Below are 14,817 nucleotides of genomic sequence, written 5' to 3' on the forward strand. Positions count from 1 at the left end.
GATTGATAATCATAAGATACAGAGAGAAGTGAAACTTCCTGAATGATGAATGAACTCCTTGAATTGGGGTTATGGAGAATAATCGGCCAAAGCAATGATGAGGGTGAAGAAGGATACTCCGGTGGTGGTAGAGGTTCATTAGTCCATAAGTCCTGCGCCAAAAGAATATTATATCTGGTGGTAGCTATGGTCGTGGTCGAATAGGACATGGCAGTCGTGGAGAACCTTTCCCGGTAGAGTTTTTAGTGCCTATGCGATGATGACCTTTGGAGCTCTTTATAACTGTGACAGAATCAGGAACTATAAGGAAGCATAATTACACGTAATGAAATAGCTGAAATTGAAAATTGTAAAAACTCAAGATAAAATAGTAAAAACGGGAAATAAAAAGTAATTTCAAAATGTAAAGATAAAGCTAAGATAGATAATAGGTGTTTATAGGGAAATTGGGGCACACGGCCATGGGGCATGCCCGTGTGCCATTGTTTTAGCCCATGCATTTTGTGGTTTTCGAAATTGGGCGCATTGGTGCTCTTGGCCATGTTGCACGACCATGTCAATCTTCATTTGCTTCTCCCACACCCGTGTATGTAGGCACACGCCTGTGTTAAATTGACAGGTTTGCCCACGGTTTCAAAACACGGGCATGTTGCACGCTTGTGTTATTTTGGCAGTTTCGCCCACGGCCATGTCGCACGGCCTGTAACACCCCAAACTCGGCCCAGATGTTATGGCCAGATCTGACGTTTCACATGGACTTACGACTTAGTATGCATTCGTTGGTTTAAGTGATTGGGGTGGTCTTTGTAAAAATAGCAGTTGAATGAAAAGCCAGTTTATCAATCTTTAGGCTATCCATTTGTTGTGCTTGTTGAGTCTTGGAAACGTTCATTAATTTTGAAAACCCACGCAGCCTAACACTAGCAGTTTCGACATAGTATAAATATAATCAAAAAATAAAACCATAGCGGAAAAAGAAATTTAAATAGCGGCTTTATTACAACTGAAAACCTAAAATTAAATCATAATATAAAAATAATAAAAATAAACTAACTTAGAAGAAACCAACTTTGCAAATGATGTGGCCACTCCGAAACCCTCACTGCTCCAAGCCCATTATGGTTGGGGATTTCCTGCAGAGATGAAAATAAAGAGTGAGTTCGGCAAACTCAGTGTGTATCATAACCCAACCATAGCCCAAAACAGATCAAACTTCAGAGTCAGACTTATCTGGGCCTTGGCCCAGTATAGAAATCAGAATGAAACCCATAGGCCCATAGTAGATACAGAACAAATATATCACGAATGCAGAAATCCCAACCCAAACCCATCCATAACACCCCCGTACCAGCCTTACACTATGTGGGGAGACTACTCGACCCACCCAACCGCTACACACCACAGAAATTGCAGGGAGGCTGCCAAATATTGTGACAAAGTCACCAGATACAGATGTTGTGGCTAGGCCCTAGAACAGATATATATATGTGGCGAAGCCACTAGATTGCAGCGAAGCTGCCAGATATTGTGACGAAGTCACCAGAACAGATATATGTGGCGAGGACACCAGATTGCAGCGAGGCTGCCAGAACGCTTCCTCCATCATTATAAACCCATGTCCCATGCAACAGAAATAATATGTCATGGCATACGTATACAGAAACAGAACATCATGCTTTTCAGAAAAAAATAACCCTAGGGGTAAAATTGTAATTTTGCATGCATAAGGGTATTTCTCTAATTCTTACCTATTGCTAAGGTTTCATGCTCATTCTAACGTTTACGAAGTAATCAGAAGTACTTACCTCTTCTTTTTACCAAAGTGGACCCATTCGCCCATTGGCCCGTTTTCGGCCCATTAAGCCCAAAAATACCGTTGTGCACGAAAATGCACACTCTGCGCTCTAATCATCCAAACGCACCATACTCATTAACAACTGTCTCACGAGCACTCGTACGCTCGCGAGTTCAAAAAATACCAACGTTTCGGTATTTCGGCTTTTACCGATTTAGTCTAAGGGAGGGTGTCGTTTACATACCTGGTTGATGACGATTAATGACGATATCTCCCACGCGATAATCCTACAATCGATCACTAACACATTAGACTTACGAATTAACGATAACTAACATAAATCCACGTCAACTAACCCAATCATCACACAAGTTTCTCATTTACGCATGAGGGGCAAAATAGTCATTTTACCCTCTAGGGGTAAATCAGTAGTCCTACCCTACAGGGGTATTTTAGTAATTCTACAACTTATCCACTTGGGCCTACGGATCCATTAGAACCACATGGCCCATTTCAGCCTATCGCGGCCTGAAATAGTTGTCCTACTGCTAGAATAATGAGAAATGCACACCTGTTTGGAGACTGCAGTTAATCCGCGCTCCAAACACTCTTAGCTGACGCCCAACCCAAACGAGCACGTCACAAAGCGAAAGGATCAACCAAGAAATGTATGCCTACTCTCCTCATGGTTTGCTCTATTTAAAGCCAGCTTTCCATCTACTCTTATGTTAGCTTCCTGATGTGGGATCCCTCCATCACCAGAGTTTAAAACCAACACCAACTCTTGCCGTCCCAACATAGCAAAATAATCAACCTTTGCGTGCCAAGGGATTTGAACCAAGGTCCTCTCACATGCCAACTCACGCCACCACCACTAGGCCATCAACTCATTTGTGTCATAAATCCAACACATTAAACTTTAAGACGCACCTACTTGCTTCCAGATTTATTGAAAAGAAAAACCAAAATATATTGCAAGAGCCAAGACTTGAACCTTGGACCCCTTGCTTCCTTTATGGCGCCACCTTGCCACTACACCACACTCATTTTTGTGTCATCTTTTACCCCTTTACTCTTAAAAGCCCAAACGCCAATTGCATCACCTGTTCATAAAATTAAAATTCCAAAGACTACCACGGATTTAACTTAAGTTTGGGCCTTCCAAAGGCCCACTAACCTATTAAAATATATTTTAACCAACCAGAACACACACAAATTTTAAAAAAAAATCACAGAAACACAGAAAACCCGAAAATTGGGGCGTTACAACTCTACCCTCCTTAAAGAAATTTCATCCTCAAAATTTTACCTGAATCAAACAGATGAGGATATTGTTGACGCATCACCACTTCTGGCTCCTAAGTGGCTTCCTCTCTGCCATGATTACGCCACAGCACTAGTGGAATTGATTTCCTCCTCAAAATGTTAACTTCTCGATCCAAAATCTACACAGGCTCTTCCTCAAAAGTCAAGTCTGTTTGGACCTCGATCTCTGCAACTGGCACAACATGAGTAGGGTCAAAACGATACCGCCTTAACATGGAGACGTGAAAGACATCATGAATCCTATCCAACTCTGGAGGTAGCTCCAACTGATAAGCCACTGGACCCACTCGCTTAAGAATCCGATAAGGCCCAATGAACTGCGGACTTAACTTGCCTTTCCTCTCAAACCTTAATATTTTCTTCCAAGGTGAAACCTTCAAGAAGACCATATCACCCACAGAGTACTCAATTTCCTTGCGCTTCAAATCTGCATATGACTTCTGTCTATCAGATGCTTCCTTCAACCGGTCTCTAATCAACTTGACCTTATCCTCAGTATCTGCCACCAACTCAGGTCCAAGAACCTGTCGTTCACCCAACTCGGTCCAGCAACTAGGTGTACGACATCTTCACCCATACATTGCCTCATGAGGAGCCATTCAAATAATTGCCTGATAACTGTTGTTGTATGCAAACTCTGCCAACGGTAAGTAATCCTCCTAACTGCCTTGAAAGTCCATAACGCATCCCCTCAACATGTCTTCCAGAATCTGAATAACCCTTTCTGGCTGACCATCAATCTGAGGATGAAAGGCTATGCTAAAGTTCAACCGCGTACCCAACACCTCATGGAACTTTTTCCAAAATCGCAATGTGAATCTAGGATCTCGATCAGAAATAATTGACACTGGCGCTCCGTGAAGTTGCACTATTTCTGCCACATACAATTTGGCTAACTTCTGAAGTGAATAATCAGTGTGGACAGGTATGAAATGAGCAGATTTGGTCAACCTATCCACAATTACCCAAATTGAGTCCTTCTTCGACGGTGTCAAGGGTAACCCACTCACAAAATCCATGGTTACCCTCTCTCACTTCCAAAGTGGTACTTTCATTGGCTGCAAAAGTCCGGAAGGTAATTGATGTTCAGCTTTCACTCGCTGACAAGTCAGACATTTTCCCACAACTTTTGTTACCTCTCGCTTCAATCCAGGCCACCAATACAACTCCTTTAAGTCGCAATACATTTTACTCCCTCCAGGATGCATAGCACACAGACCTCCATGAGCTTTTTTCAGAATTGCTTGCCTCAAGTCAGAGTCCTTCAGAATACAAACTCTACCTCGGTAACACAGAACTCCCTCACTGTTCAATCCGAACTTAGAAGTATCCCCATTCTTAACCTGTCAGAATCGAGAAACTAGGGGCTCATCCCTCGACTGTTTTTCCTTAATCTCATCCACCCAGGTCGGCCTAACTTGCAGTTCTGCTAACAGACTACCCTCGTCATACAGACTCAAACGAGCAAACATGGCTCTCAGATCAGATACAGTTCTACGACTTAGGGCATCAGCCACCACATTAGCTTTGCTTGGGTGATACTCAATCGCGCAGTCATAATCCTTAAGCAACTCTATCCATCTCCGCTGCCTAAGGTTCAGCTCCTTCTGAGTCAGCAAGTACTTAAGACTCTTATGATCTGTGTATATAATACACCTTTCTCCATATAGGTAATGTCTTCAAATCTTAAGCGCAAAGATTACCGCTGCCAACTCCAGATCATGAGTAGGATAGTTAACTTCATGTGGTTTAAGCTGTCGCGACGCATAAGCAACCACTTTACCCTCTTGCATCAGTACACAACCCAACCCTACATGTGATGCATCACTGCATACGGTAAAATCTTTTCCAGACTCGACTGAACCAGTACAGGTGCCTCGGTTAGAACTTTCTTCAGCTTCTCAAAAGATTCCTGTTGTTTCTCAATCCAAACAAACGGTACTCCCTTCCTTATAAGCTTTGTCAAAGGTGCTGCCATCACAGAAAATCTTTCCATAAACCTTCTATAGTACCCAGCTAAACCCAAAAAACTTCGAATTTCTGACACTGACCTCGGTGGCTTCCATTCCAGAATCGCTTCAATCTTTCGAGGGTCCACCTTGATCCCTTCAGCAGAGACAACATGCCCCAAAAAAGTTACCTCTCTCAACCAGAACTCACACTTACTGAATTTCGCCTAAAGCTCCTTCTCCCTCAGCACTTGCAGCACAATACGAAGGTGCTCATCATGCTTCTCCTCAGTTTCAGAATAAACCAGAATATCAGCAATAAAGACGACCACGAATCGATCCACGTATGGCTGGAACACTCGATTCATCAGATCCATAAATGCCGCAGGTGCGTTCGTCAACCCAAATGCCATAACCAAGAACTCATAGTGACCATACCGAGTTCTGAATGTCGTCTTGTGAATATCTACCTTCTTAACCCTCAACTGATGATACCCAGATCGAAGGTCAATCTTGGAAAATATTGAAGCTCCTCTAGGTTGGTCAAATAAAGCATCGATTCTCGGTAATGGGTACTTGTTTTTAATCGTCAGTTTGTTCAACTGGTACCATTCCAGGCAACAAGTCGATTCCAAACTCAACCTCTCGGTTCGGGGGCAAACCCAGAAGCTCCTTTGGAAAAACATCTTGAAAATCCTTGACGGTTCTAACTTTATCCACTGTCAGATCCTCAGTTTCCAATTGGCTTACAAATGCCAAATAAGCCTCACATCCTTTTCGAATCCACTTCTCGGCTCTCAATGCTGACACCACATTAGATAGATAATCCCTACGCTCGCCTATCACCAAAACCTCCTCATCCTTTGTGGTCTTTAACATTATTCGCTTAGCAGCACAATCCAGAGTAGCCCTATGCTTACAAGCCAATCCATTCCCAAAATGAGATCGAATTCTCCAACAGGTAGCTCCATTAGATCTCCAGAGAAAACTTTTCCTTGAGTTTCTATAGGCACATCTCTATACAACTTATCTACCCTAACCGAGTGACCCAAAGGACTTAGTACAGATACCCCACTCACAGTCTCCTCAGAGTGCACACCCAGTGACCCAGATATAGCACATGCAACATATGAATGGGTAGATCCGACATCTATCAATGCAGTGTATGGCATACTGGAAATCAGAAACGTACCAGTTATGACGTCAGGTGCATCACCCTCCTCTAGGCGACGAGCTGCATACACCAACACCGGCTGACGAGCCTCAGTAAATTTAGCACCCCTGTCAGGCGCTCCTCTTCCTCGACTGTTCCCATTACCACTTCTGCCTTGCCCACGTCCTCTCGAAAATTATGGTCCACCCCTCACTGGTTGAGCGACCCTCTGCTCTAAAACTTGAACCGATCTCGTTACTGGGGACAATCCTTAACCCTATGCTCCATAGATCTGTATCGAAAACAAGCACGAGAACGTTTTTGAAACTCACCCATATGCATCTTCCTACAATTCCTACAACCCTGCGATCTAACGGCATTCATTGGTACTGCTCGAACTAGCCCCATTACCCTTGCTCTCTTAACATTCCTGTTCATACCACCTGAAAGTCCTGAATCTCTCCTAAAACGGTTCCGATCTTTCTCACGATTCTGTCTTTCTGTATGCTTCACTTCCTCAGCTATCTTAGCTTTCTCCACTAAAGCAGCGAAGTTACGCTCCCTCTGCGGAGCAATCAGCACCCTAAGTTCATCTCTCAGACCATCCTCGAAGCGTATGCTATGCTCATACTCTGTAGCGACAATCCCAGAAGCATACCGGCTCAGTCTCAGAAACTCAGACTCATACTCAGCCATTGACTTACTCCCTTGGACCAGGTTCAAAAATTCTTTCTGGCGAGCGTCCACGTAATTAGCCCCAACATACTTTCCTTTGAAGGCTGTCTTAAATAGCTCCCAAGTCACACTGTCAGCAGGAGTTCCATCTCTCACCGTGAGCAACCGCTGAGAAGCCTCATCCCTGAGTAACGATATGGCTCCCTTCAGCTTCTGCTCTACAGAGCAGTCCAGATCATCCATAATCCGCTCTGTGGCTTCTAACCAATACTCAGCCACATTCGGAGCTACACCAGATATGCCCCTAAATATCTCTGCTCTATTGGCTCGGAGCCGCTCAGAAATAGACCCCCGAATTTCGTTTCTCGTACTTGACCCAGCATCCCTTTCCAAAACTCGGAGCATTGCCTGGGACAGGGCATCGTCCCCGGCACCTCAATCATGAGACTCTACCTCCGTTGCCGGTGGTACCGGTGCATCTACTGCCGGTACATGTCCTGAAGACGAAGATTCAACCTGAGCATTACCTCGGTCACGTCCACGGCCTCTTCCACGAGCTACTTGTGTACTCATTTCGTATTATCTGGTTGAGAATTTTATGAATTAGTTTAATATTTCAGTGTTTATTACAGATGTCTTATGAATAACAGTAATTTAGAGTTTGAGTTTGTTTCCTTTTGCGGTAGACTAGCTACAGTCTCAGTCTACTTATCAGAGTTTCTATAGTTCCAGTATCACCCTAACTAAAGTACCATGATAAGGTTTTGTACAAGCATATAGCAGATATTTCAGAAACAATCAGAAGGGCTCAAAAAACTTACAGACTTGGGCCTGAGATTCGGTGTGCCTCCTTCTAAAAAACCAAATTTTAGAAAACCAATTTTAATCTTTAAAATCATCTATTTGTAAAGAGAAAATATTAGAAACATTCTCAAAAACAATTTATAATCAAGTTCTAAAAAAATGATTTTTGAAAACCTTTATTTAGTGTTTCTTTACAAACTCCCGTTTTAGACCCGTTCCACAATCGAGTTGTTGTAACCTGGCTCTGATTCCACTAAATGTAACACCCCAAACCCGACCCAGACATTATGGTCAGATCTGACGTGTCACATGGACTTACGACTTGGTATGCATTCGTCGGTTTAAGTGATTGGGGTGGTCTTTGTAAAAATAGCGGTTGAATGAAAAGCCAGTTTATTAATCTTTAGGCTATCCATTTGTTGTTATTGTTGAGTCTTGGAAACGTTTATTAATTTTGAAAACCCGTGCAGCCTAACACTAGTAGTTTCGACATAGAATAAATATAATCAGAAAATAAAACCATAGCGGAAAAAGAAATTTAAATAGCAGCCTTATTACAACTTAAAACCCAAAATTAAATCAGAATATAAAAATAATAAAAATAAACTAACTTAGAAAAAACCAACTTTGCAGATGATGTGGCCACTCCGAATCCATCACAGCTCCAAGCCCACTATGGTTGCGGATTTCCTGCAGAGATGAAAATAAAGGGTGAGTTCGGTAAACTCAGTGTGTATCATAACCCAACCATAGCCCAAAACAGATCAAACCGCAGAGTTAGACTTATCTGGACCTAGTACAGAAATTAGAATGAAACTCATAGGCCCATAACAGATACAGAACAAATATATCATGAATGCAAAAATCCCAACCGAAACCCATCTATAACACCCCCGTACCAGCCTTACACCATGTGGGGAGACTACTCGACCCACCCAACCGCTACACACCACAGAAATTGCAGCGAGGCTGCCAGATATTGTGACGAAGTCACTAGATACAGATGTTGTGGCTAGGCCACCAGAATAGATATATATATGTGGCGAAGCACCAGATTGCAGGGAGGCTGCCAGATATTGTGACAAAGTCACCAGAACAAATATATGTGGCGAGGCCACCAAATTGCAGCGAGGCTGCCAGAACGCTTCCTCCATCAATATAAACCCATGTCCCATGCAACAGAAATAATATGTCATGGCATACGCATACAGAAACAGAACATCATGCTTTTCAGAAAAAAATAACCCTAGGGGTAAAATCGTAATTTTGCATGCGTAAGGGTATTTCAGTAATTATTACCTATTGTTAAGGTTTCATGCTCATTCTAACATTTACCAAGTAATCAGAAGTACTTACCTCGTCTTTTTACCAAAGTGGGCCAGTTGGCCCATTGGCCCGTTTTCGGCCCATTAAGCCCAAAAATACCGTTGTGCACGAAAATGCACGCTCTGCACTCTAATAATCCAAATGCACCATACTCATTAACAACTATCTCACGAGCACTCGCACGCTCGCGAGTTCACAAAATACCAACATTTCTGTATTTCGGCTTTTACCGATTCAGGCTAAGGGAGGGTGTCGTTTACACACCTGGTTGATGACGATTGATGACGATATCTCCCACGCGATAATCCTACAATCGATCACTAACATATTAGACTTACGAATTAACAATAACTAACATAAATCCACGTCAAATAACCCAATCATCACACTAGTCATTTACGCACGAGGGGCAAAATAGTCATTTTACCCTCCAGGGGTAAATCGGTAGTCCTACCCTACAGGGGTATTTTAATAATTCTACAACTTATCCACTTGGGCCTACGGACCCATTGGGACCACATGGCCCATTTCAGCCTATCGTGGCCTGAAATAGCTATCCTACTGCTAGAGTAATGAGAAATACACCTGTTAGGAGACTGCAGTTAATCCGCGCTCCAAACACTCTTAGCTGACGCCCAACCCAAACGAGCACGTCACAAAGCGAAAGGGATCAGCCAAGAAGGGTATGCCTACTCTCCTCATGGTTTGCTCTATTTAAAGCCAGCTCTCCATCTACTCTTATGTTAGCTTCCCGATGTGGGATCCCTCCATCGCTAGAGTTTAAAACCAACACCAACTCTTTCCGTCCCAACATAGCAAAATAATCAACCTTTGTGTGCCAAGGGATTCGAACCAAGGTCCTCTCACATGCCAACTCACGCCACCACCACTAGGCCATCAACTCATTTGTGTCATAAATCCAACACATTAAACTTTAAGGCGCACCTACTTGCTTCCAAATTTATTGAAAAGAAAAACCAAAATATATTGTAAGAGCCCAGACTTGAACCTTGGACCCCTTGCTTCCTCCATGGCCCCACCTTGCCATTACACCACACTCCTTTTTGTGTCATCTTTTACCCCTTTACTCTTAAAAGCGCAAACGCCAATTGCATCACCTATTCATAAAATTAAAATTTCGAAGACTACCACATATTTAACTTAAGTTTGGGCCTTCCAAAGGCCCACTAACCTACTAAAATATATATTTTAACCAACCAGAACACATACAAATTTTAAAAAAAATCACAGAAACACAGAAAACCCAAAAATTGAGGCGTTACACAACCGTGGCAACTTATCGCATCCTGTGTTGGGGTAGAAATTTTTGCCCTGTTTTCACACGGCCTAAGGCACGCCGGTGTGCCTGGCTGTGTGGTATTTAGAGAGTCCGTGTACCATGATTCGGTTAGTACATTAGATGTTAAAAACTCAATTTTAGAGAAATTAATACTGTTAGTGCTCGAGTTGCCTCCCGAGAAGCGCTTATTTATAGTCTAAGCTTGACTTACCTCTCTGGTGCGTGATCATGGTGAATCGAGGAGTTTACACTCCTCATCCCTGCTATCGATTTTATCAACATAAGGTTTAAGACGAGTACCATTCACCTTTAATGTGCCAAATTTAGAGTGATTTACCTCCATCGTACTTATGGAAAAATACTAATTACCGTAAGAGGGGTTTCTTCATTTGGTTTAGAAGTGGCGATTCGAGGATCTGCTGCATCTAGTAGTACTTTGTCTCCAACTATAAGTTAATTTTTGGAGGGATTAAGCTCCTCATGGCATGGTTTTGGTTTATAGTGTTTTCTCAGTTTATATATCCGCCATTCATCTAACTCCTCAATTTGTAGCCTTCGTTCTTAATAGATAGGTCATTTGTTGTTGTTTGAACATGGCTCATATACATTCTTCAAAATTGTTTCCTGCACAGAGGGTTTCACCACATGATCAGTATTAGTAGAATAATTTATACAACCACCTTTAATTTTTGACGTATTACTTGAATTACGAGCTTGAAGGGTGACTATTTTGTCTCCCACGCAAAGTGTGAGTTCACCTGTGCCAACATCAATAATGGTTTTAGCAGTCGCTAAAAAGGGTCGTCCTAAAATTAAAGGTACGTTGCTATCTTCTTCCATGTCTAGAACAACAAAGTCTACTGGGTATATAAATTTATCGATCTTAACAAGAACATCTTCAATGATACCCCTAGAAAATCTAATGGTTTTATCAGCCAATTGAATGCTCATCCTAGTTTGTTTGGGTTTCCCAAGACCTAGCTGTTTAAACATTTTATAAGGAATAACATTAATGCTTGCCCTAAGTCAGCCAATGCATTATGAACATCTAAACTACCAATTAAATAAGGAATCGTAAAACTCCCTGGATCTTTCAATTTTTTGGGTAGCTTATTCTGTAATATGGAGGAGCAAACTGCATTCAATTCCCTCATCCAACTTTTGTTTATTTGTTAAAAGCTCCTTTAAGAATTTGACTGCGTTTGGCATCTGCGAAAGGACTTCAATAAATGGTAAGTTTATATGTAGTTTCTTTAAAAGTTTAAGGAATTTACCAAATTGTTCGTCTGATCGGTCTTTCCTTGCCGCATTTGGGTATGGCACATGATGTTTATATTCTGTATTCACCAGCTTTGGGTCATTTTGACCTACCTCATTCTTACCTTTGCTTACCACAGTTTCTGGCCTTGGTTTTCCAACTAACCCTTCCTCATCTTGAATGGCAATCGCGTTGAGTTGCTTCATTGGGTTAGATTCAGTGTTACTTGGTAGGCTACCTTGTGGTCGTTTGGAAATTAACTTAGCGAGCTGTCCAATCTGAGTTTCGAGCCCCTGGATTGATGCTTGTTGATTTTTTAGTGCTGTCTCAGTATTCTGAAAACGAGTTTCTAACACAGAGATGAATTTGGTTAGCATCTCCTCAAGGTTCGACTTCTTTTCTTGCTGGTAAGGTGGTTGTTGAAAACCTGGAGGATGTTGTGGCCTTTGATTTCCTTGACTGCTCCACGAGAAATTAGGGTGGTTCCTCCAACCTGCATTATAAGTGTTACTATATGGGTTATTTTGGGATCTAGAGTTATTATTACCCATATATTGGACTTGTTCCTCCTTAATGCTAGGGTTGAAAGGTTGATATTTTGTGCATGCTCCTCCTTCATTCGAATCGCATGTCATCACTAGATGTACCTGAGTAGAATGACACAAACCGTCAATCTTTTTATTTAAGAGTTCTACTTAGTTAGATAGCATAGTAACTGCGTCGAGGTTAAAAACACAGGCTACTTTCGTCGGCTTTTTTCTCATAACTTGCCACTGATAGTTATTCAGTGACATCTCCTCAATAAATTCATAAGCTGCCTCAGGTGTCTTATTATTTATAGTTCCTCTAGCGGCTGCATCAATCATCTGCCGAGTTGAAGGATTCAGGCCATTATGGAACTTTTGAATCTGTAGCCAAAGCGGTAACCCATGGTGAGGGCACCTTCTCAAAAGGTCCTTGTATCTCTCCCATGCATCGTAGAGTGCTTCTAAATCCATCTGCACAAAAGAAGAGATATCATTACATAATTTGACCATTTTAGCTGGTGGAAAATATTTTGATAAAAACTTTTTGGTCATTTGTTCCCAAGTAGTGATTGACCCTCGTGGTAACGAGTTCAACCATTGTTTGGCCTTATTACTTAACGAAAAGGGAAACAACTGAAGGCGAATGGCGTCATCAGAAACGCCATTAATTTTAAAAGTATCGTAAAATTCTAGGAAATTTGCCAAGTGAGCGTTGGGATCCTCGTCTTGTAAACCATCAAACTGAACAAACTGTTGTATCATTTGAATTGTGTTAGGTTTCAGTTCAAAATTATTTGCGGCAATAGTAGGTCTAACTATACTTGATTCAGTTCCCGTTAAATTAGGTTTAGCATAATCATACATAGTGTGCGGAGCAGGATTCTGATTAACAGCAATCGTAGGAGGTAGCAGATTTTCTTGGTTTTCAGCCATCTCCTCGGTTGTGGTTGAAGTATTGTCTTCTTGCTCGTCCTCTGTGTGTCTTAGGCTTCGCCTTATTTCTCTTCGGCTTCTCCAAACTGTGCGGTCTATCTCACCGTCAAAAAGTAGTGGTCCTGACAGGTTTCTTCTGGTCATAAACTAGAAAAACCTGTCAGAAGGAAATAAGAGAAAAATTAGAAAATAAAATAAAATTTTAAATTGTAAGAAAAGTAAAGTGGCTAAAGTAATAAAAATTGAGTTTTCCTAATATCCTAGTTCCCCGGCAAAGGCACCACAAACTTGATACGTGATATTCATAACAGGTTTTAAAGATTTATAAATGAACGTTCTTGAGACTAACTTATTATCGCGATTAAGGCAAGTGTCCCTATCGAACAGCAATATAGTTCATCAAGACCGGATTGTCGAACCCAAAGGAACTACGAGTACTAGTATTTACTTCCTTTTTATTATCTAGCCTAAAATTTAAAAGGTTTGGTTGTCTAAACTAATTACTAACTAAGAATGCACAGAAAGAAAAACTTGGGAAAGTACTTTTGGGGAAAATTCGATTGATTGAGACAATACCTAAGGACAAATCCACCTAGACTTAACTTGTTATTTGACTCTGAATCAGACGATTTATTCATTTGACTTGATCTGTAGAAATCCCTAAGTTATAGTATTATCTCTCTCAAGAGTAATAACGTCTAACCCTAGGTTGAATAATTGAAATCTCTTTCTAATTAACACCCTAGAGTTGCATTAACTCAATCTATGGACTCCCTTATTAGGTTTCACCCTAATTAGACAAAATCTTATCACCCTATCTCTAGGCGCGCAATCAACTCCTCTTAATTATGACAAATTTACTCTTAGAAAGGGTCTATTCCTCCTCTGAATAAGAGCTTAACTTGAATCGATATCCTGGAATATCGAAACAAGAATTAAGAACACATAATTAAGAACAAGTCAAATATTTATCATATAATTCAGATAATAATAACAAGATCTGTCATAGGTTTCATTCCCTCTAGGCATTTAGGGGTTTAGTTCATACTTATGAAAGAAAACATCTCAAAAGTATAAAGATAACAAAACATAAGAAAACCCAAAACTCCTGAAGGAGCTTGAAGGGAGATCTCCAGTCTTAATGATGAATCCGGCTCTTGAGATGGATCAATCGGCTTCCCTTGAGTAATTCTTTGCTTCTTACTCTGTTTGCCCCTACTAAATGCTCATCAAGTGTTTAAATAGGCTTTGGAATGCCTAAAAGCCCTCAAAATTGGCCTTTTCTGAATTGGAGTAAACTTCGGTTCGATAGGGACACTCCCGTGTGACACGCCCGTGTGCGATTACTGAAGGCCGTGGTCAAGGCTGTTAAATGGGCACGGGCGTGTGATCCACCCGTGTAAGTCATGATTCGATTCTGTCAAATTGACACGGCCGTGTGACACGCCTGTGTGAGGAAGTCCAGGCCGTGTTGTTTTCCCATGTGGGTCCATTTTCTCCCTTTTTGGCTCATTTCTCATTCTTTTTACTCTCCTATGCTCTCCTAAGTATAAATCATGAAATTAAAGGAATAGGAGCATCGAATTCACCAAATCTAAAGAGAAACCATCCATAAATGCGTTAGGCATGGGGTAAAAATATGTATAAATTATGGTTTATCAACAACCATGACTCATTTTCTTCCATAAAAACTCAGAAAACATCACAATTCTATTCATGGCAAAACCCTAAACTCTTAATCATTTTGCAAGATACACCCTTCATTTGAAAG

At 41.4% G+C, this 14,817-nt stretch overlaps 1 non-coding gene across 1 annotated transcript; it reads left to right on the forward strand.

Moving 5' to 3' along the window:
- Window positions 1-12,510: 12,510 nt before the first annotated feature.
- LOC121229969 (small nucleolar RNA R71) lies at window positions 12,511-12,617 on the forward strand. The gene has a single exon (XR_005927920.1). It is a non-coding gene; the product is annotated as a small nucleolar RNA R71 (small nucleolar RNA).
- Window positions 12,618-14,817: the final 2,200 nt, after the last annotated feature.

This window comes from Gossypium hirsutum, chromosome A05 (genome assembly GCF_007990345.1).
Source record: "Gossypium hirsutum isolate 1008001.06 chromosome A05, Gossypium_hirsutum_v2.1, whole genome shotgun sequence".
In the NCBI taxonomy this organism is placed as follows: domain Eukaryota; kingdom Viridiplantae; phylum Streptophyta; class Magnoliopsida; order Malvales; family Malvaceae; genus Gossypium; species Gossypium hirsutum.